We start from the raw sequence: 6,741 nt of genomic DNA, 5'->3' as shown, positions 1-6,741 counted from the left end.
TCCTACATTGAAAACACATGGGAAATATCATGGGTTTATAAGAAAAAAATATCTCCATTGGCATGAAACCTTTTGGGTAGAGCCCAAGAGCAAAACCATGAGAACTTAGGCCTGAAATGGACAATATCATACTATTGTGGAAATATCTAAATTTTTTTTTTAATCCTACAATTGGTATCAGAGCGAGGTCACTCTTCATCGGACTAACCACCGAAAGAAGCACGAGCCAAAGCCATGATCCAAGATTGAACCATGTGGGTGAAACCCTGAATGAAGTAGGGGAGGCCATGAGCAGGCCAGTGACCTGATACTTGAGGGGAGGCTCTAAGCAAATCAAGAGTGATCCGATACTCGAGGGGAGACCCTGAGTAGATCAAGCATGACCCGACACTTGAGAGGGACCCTGTGGTCCTTTGTTTGAGAGGGGGAGTGTTGGGACCGAAAATGTAGCTAGAGGGGAGAGGGGAGGGGGGAGGGGGTGAATAGCTCGGCGCGATCTCGTGCTCATCGTTGCTTGTTTCTTCAAGATGATAGCAGCGGAAAATACTAGAAACAACACAACAATGCAAACTCTAGGGATTTACTTGGTATCCACCTCAAGAAGAGGTGACTAGTCCAAGGATCCACACACTCACGCACCCTCCACTATGAAATCACTCCTTTTCGGTAACTACCGAAGGCGGAGAAGCCTTACAAGCTCTCAGTACAAGAAGAAAGGTAAGGGAAACAAAATACAATAAGATCTTACAAGTTAGCACAAGAAACCCTAACCCTAACTTCTTCCTCGCCTCTTGACTTGAACGTGCACCAGCACAAGCCTCCAATAATCTTCAAGAACTGGCGGTCATAACTCTATGGAGAAGCTGTGATCGCTCGTGGAGTGGAATTGAAGAAAAGTACCGAAGAAACGCTCGCCAACGGCTAATATCTGCGCCAACGGTCGAATCCCAATCTATTGGATTGCTCCCAATCGATTAGGGAGGCTTTGGATCGATCGATCCAGAGCGCCTCTGTGCTCTTAGGAATTGCGTGGATCGATCAGCCGATTGATCCAGGCATATTCCACGAAATCGCAACTCCCAATCGATCAGCCAATCGATTGGAGGCTCCCGATCGATTGGAGGCTCCCAATTGATCGGCCGATCGATTGGGAGGCTTTCTGTGCGATCAGGAATTCTCCCTAATCGATCGGCTGATCAATTGGGGAAGCCTTTGTCGCGGAGACTCACCCAATCGATCAGCCGATCGATTGGGCATGAGCCAATCGATCGGCTGATCGATCCAGCTCCTTATTTTTGCCCAAAACCAAGTCCAAAGTCCCCTAAACCAACATCTGGTCAACCATGATCTATTGGTAGATCATGCCTAGTATCCGATCACCCTGGACCTGTTTAGGACTCCCTCACCAAGTGTTCAGTCAATCTCTTTGACCCACTTGGACTTTTCTCCTTGTGCCAAGTATCCGGTCAATCCCTTTGACCTACTTGGACTTTCACCAGATGTCTGGTCAACCTTGACCCATCTGAATTTTCTTTACCTGGCATCACTCACCAGGACTTCCCTTCTGCCTAGCTTCACTCACTAGGACTTAACATCTGCCCGGCTTCACTCACCAGGACTTTCCTTCTGCCTAGTTTCACTCACTAGGACTTCTCATCTGCCTGTCTTCACTCACCAGGACTTTCCTTCTGTCTGGCTTCACTCATCAGGACTTTTCTTCTGCCTAGCTTCACTCACTAGGACTTAACATCTGTCTGGCTTCACTCACCAGGACTTTCCAGTCAAGTATCCAGTCAACCTTGACCTACTTGACTCTCCTTCACAATCTCCCCACATGAACAATTGCACCTGCAATCTCCATGTATTGTCTACATGTATTATCAAACATCGAAACTTAAACATCAAGATTCGAGCTTGAATCAATTCAAGCTCAGTCAACTAGGTCAACCTAGACCAAGGGAATAATGCACCAACAGTGTTGGGGTTGAAATGTTGCAAACATAGTCCCACATTGAAAACACATGGGAAATATCATGGGTTTATAAGAAAAAAATATCTCCATTGGCGTGAGGCCTTTTGGGTAGAGCTCAAGAGCAAAACCATGAAAGTTTAAGCCCAAAGTAGATAATATCATACTATTGTGAAGATATCTAAATTCTTTTCGATCCTATAATAGGTCGGTCGGAATATCTAACCCACCTCACAATCGACCTGCCATAAGTATAGTTAGATTAAGGGTCGGCCTCCTCGAGGCTCACAAATCTCTCTATGCATACTCGGCCAGATAAAAGGTCGGTCGAGCATAAGGCACTTATTCTCACAAATATCTCTATATATGCATGCCCAACCAGATAAAAGGTCGGTCGGATCTAAGGCACTTAGCTTCATATTTATTCCAAAATGGACTTTTAGCACACACAATTTGTCATATGGTTTCTTGAACAGATTTCAGCACGCCCAATTCAGCATATCATTTTTCAAATAGATCGCTTATACTATGCAAAACATAACTGAGCAACATAATGCAAGGACAGCATAAAGACGGTCGGCCTTATGGGCCGGCCGGAATATACTCAACTGACAACATGAGCAGAGAATCCTAATAATCTGTCAGAATAACAACCATATGACAGATAATATTCTACTAAAACCTTCTTTAAGGATTATTGTGTCTCTTATCAGCAAACTGTTGGATCGAGAATGCGTTAGAGGAGGGGTGAATAGCGCTCGTGGCTTTCACGTGTCGTAATCGGAAAACTATTGAGTAATAAACGCAGCAGAAATGAAAGCAATCACACAGAAGACAAGGACACCAATGGTTTACATGGTTCGGAGCCTAGGGCGACTCCTACTCCAAGGCCCACACTCTTTGAATGTTTACTTTGGGCAACAACTATATCGCGCAAAAGTTTACACAAGTATTACAACTTAATAGTAATTAAAAACTATACCGACAACAAAAATAGTAGATTCTGAAGCTCCGGGTCGTCAGGGACTTATAACAGCACTTCTGGACATCTCTTGTGCAGCAAACAATAGCTAGATCACTTGTGAATTGATAATCTGAAGCTGCTATTCGAGACCCCTTATAAAGGTCATTGGAGGCACCTCAATGTTGTCGAGTCAGCCACGTGGATGAAGGTTGAAATCGTCGTTGCTAATCCTCTTGAAGGCGTCTCCATGCCAGTCTAAGGCGCCTCCAAGCAGCGGTCCAAGGCGCCTCTAGCTCCACTTCGCAGCCAGCTCACCCCTAGCACCCGAGGCGCCTCCAAGCTCCATGGAGTGCCTCGGATACTGTTCATCCAAGGGAAAACCTTATTCTTTTGTACCTGCAAGACATGTTAATCCCAAAACACAAACATATCTTGTAAAACAAAGTTAACACATATAAATACATTAAGTGAAGTGTTTGACAGTCTCTAGACTGTCCGGTTCTGACTTCGGATTTCTGATCGGAAACCCTAGGTCGAACCGACGCCTACTGTTTCCTCTTCCGGGGAACACGTCCTCACCTACTCCACTCAAGAGATCATACCTTATGTCAGTTCGGTCTTCCAGACAAACTGGACTTTCCGCCTAGGGTTACCACCCCCTAGGACCTAGGGTTACCACCCCCTAGGGTTTTTCTCCACCTAGGGTTACCTCCCCCTAAGACCTAAGGTTACCCCCTCCTTAGGATTTCTCCTCCACTTAGGGTTTTCAGCCCCCTAGGACCTAAGGTTACGGCATTATCAAAACTAAGATTCGATCGTCTGATGCTTCCCGCATCAACAATCTCCCTCTTTTTGATTATGGCAACTCAAATTCAAAGTTAAGCAGAAAGATGTAATAAAAAAGGTTACTAGCATAAGTAAAAGTTTAGCACAAGCATCAAATTAATAAGCACAAATAAAGCTCCTTCTTAATAGAATCTTATAAGAACTCCCCCTTAATAAAAGCTCCCCTTTACTAAACTTAAATTATAAAAATTCAAACTTTCAAACTTTCTTTGAATTTCATTATCCTCTCCCCCTTTGCCATATATCAAAATAACTAAGGGAAAAAAAGAATTTCTTTGAATTTCTTTAGCTTTGAGAAACCTAAATTCTTCAGAAATAATTTTAGTTTATTTTTCAAAAATAGGGCGGCAAATAAACACTTAGCTTTTAAAGAGGGAAAAGCATACTTTGATAAACACTTAATTTTCTTGTAAAACTTTTAGCTAAGTGAATTATTTTGATTCTGAAAAAAAAAATAACTTATTTAAATCAGTTTAAAAGTTTTTTAAATAAGTTTTTTTAAAAAAAAAGATTTTGAAATAAGTTTTTAAGAGATTTTTCAATAAGCTTTTAAAATATTTTTAAATAAGTTTTTAAAAGTTTTTTTTTATATTTTTAAATAGGTTTTCAAAGATTTTAAAATAAGTTTTTAAAATATTTTTAAATAAGTTTGAAAAAGTTTTTTAAATAAGTTTTTAAAAGATTTTTAAAAAAAAATTTAAAAGATTTTAAAATAAGTTTTTTTAAAAAGATTTTTAAATAAGTTTTTTTTTTAAAAGATTTTTAAATAAGTTTCTAAAAAAATTTTAAATAAGTTTTTAAAAGTTTTTTTAAAAAAAATATTAAAAAGATTTTTAAATAAGTTTTTCAAAGATTTTTAAATAAGTTTTAAAAAAAATTTAAATAGGTTTTGAAAATATTTTTAAATAAATTTTCAAAAGATTTTTAAATAAATTTTTAAAAGATTTTTAAATAAGTTTTTTTTTAAAGATTTTTAAATAAGTTTGAAAAAGTTTTTTAAATAAGTTTTTAAAAGATTTTTAAAAAAGTTTTAAAAAGTTTTTTTCAATAAGTTTTTCAAAGATTTTTAAATAAGTTTTTTAAAAGATATTTCAATAAATTTTTAAAAGATTTTTAAATAAGTTTAAAAATATTTATAAATAATTTTTTTTAAAGATTTTTAAATAAGTTTATAAAATATTTTTAAATAAGTTTTTAAAAGATTTTTATATAAGTTTTTTTTAAAAGATTTTTAAATAAGTTTTTTAAAAGATTTTTAAATAAGTTTTTAAAAGTTTTTTAAATAAGTTTTCAAAAACTTTTTTAAATAAGTTTTTAAAATATTTTTAAATAAGTTTTTTAAAAGATTTTTAAACAAGTTTTTTTAAAAAAAGGAATTTTAAATAAGTTTTTAAAAGATTTTTAAATAAGTTTTTTTAAAAATATTTTTAAATAAGTTTTTAAAAGATTTTTAAATAAGTTTTTAAAAGATTGCTAAATAAGTTTTTTTCAAAAGATTTTTAAATAAGTTTTTTAAAAAAAATATTTTTAAATAAGTTTTAAAAAGATTTTTAAATGATCTTTTAAAATAAGTTTTAAAAAGATTTTTAAATAAGTTTTTAAAATATTTTTAAATAAGTTTTTTTAAGAGATTTGTAAACAAGTTTTTTAAAAAATATTTTTAAATAAGTTTTTAAAAGATTTTTAAATAAATTTGATTGAATTAATTAAATTAAGAAGTTAATTAATTAAGTTCAGCCTAGATCCATTTCACCCGATTCTAAGTTCTCAATCAGGGAATCCTAAGTAGTTTTGCGAGATGATTATCTTTGATTTAGATTATTTCTAAGGCTTAATTTATATTTGAGTTAAACTTAGGTTTTCCAATTAGTCAATTAAATATGTATTTCAAGGATCGGTTCCCAGGTTGTGGCGAGGCACTAGGCCTTCTTGGGTATGAGATCATCCACCACTTCTTAGACAGAACTGCTCAAAGAAATGTCATATTTAATTTTCCTTTTGAGACCCCTAAGTTTAACTAAACAAGTGTAAATTCTGTCTAGGTCCTTAATCTATCCTAATCTAAACATGCATAATTCAAGTAAATAAACAATCATCAATCAATTCTAGATATGGTTTTCCTATTGGCTCCCCCTGGATCATAGCCTTGAAATGGTTTATCAAGGAAATAGACTTGATCCTTGGGGACCCAATATTGACCAAGTTGGACTTAGGTACTCATACTTGGACTATCTTACTATTCGGTCTGTTAATAAGTGATAAATAAGACCGATGTTTCTTTTTAACTTTAAATCCTAGTCCGGATCGATTGTATACGACTTTCTGTTTTCCAAGAATCAAGTCAAGAATCTTGGAACCCAGTGTAAACCGTTCCAATGCAGTCTTCAAATCCTTAACTTGACTTTTCAGGCTGAAATTCTCTTCCTCAAGTTTTTGGACTTGAGTTGAGGTTCCAATTTGAACAGGGTCAGTCAAGGATTCGGTATTAGTCACTTCTTTAAGGGATGTTATCTCCTTTAGAAGTGACTTGATCCAAACATTGGATTTTGCTAACTTATGCATTAAATAATTAATTAAATTATATAGACGATTTGTACTTACAGAGGGGTTTGGCCCTTCGAAAACAGATGCGGAAACGTGGCTTCTCTCGGACTCATCTTTCGATTCGTCCTCGCTTCTAGATTCGTTGATGCAGTCCCGGGCTGTCATCGCGAGAAAAGTCGTCTGTTCGAGTTGTTTGTCGTCGGACTCTTCTGAGGATGACTCGTCCCAGGTTGCCTTCAAAGCTTTCTTCCTTCTTGGCTTCTTCGCATCTTTCTGATTTGGACAGTTTGCCTTAATGTGCCCCTTCTAATTGCATCCGTAGCACGTCACCTCAAACTTTCCCTTTGGTTGGGCCTCCTTCGACTGAATTACTTTTTTAACATTCTTTTTGTTGAAGCTCCTCTTCTTTCTGTAGAGT

This window comes from Zingiber officinale, chromosome 8B (genome assembly GCF_018446385.1).
Source record: "Zingiber officinale cultivar Zhangliang chromosome 8B, Zo_v1.1, whole genome shotgun sequence".
Classification (NCBI taxonomy): Eukaryota; Viridiplantae; Streptophyta; class Magnoliopsida; order Zingiberales; family Zingiberaceae; genus Zingiber; species Zingiber officinale.
The sequence above is the reverse complement of the archived record's forward strand: the minus strand, read 5'-3'. Positions refer to the sequence as shown.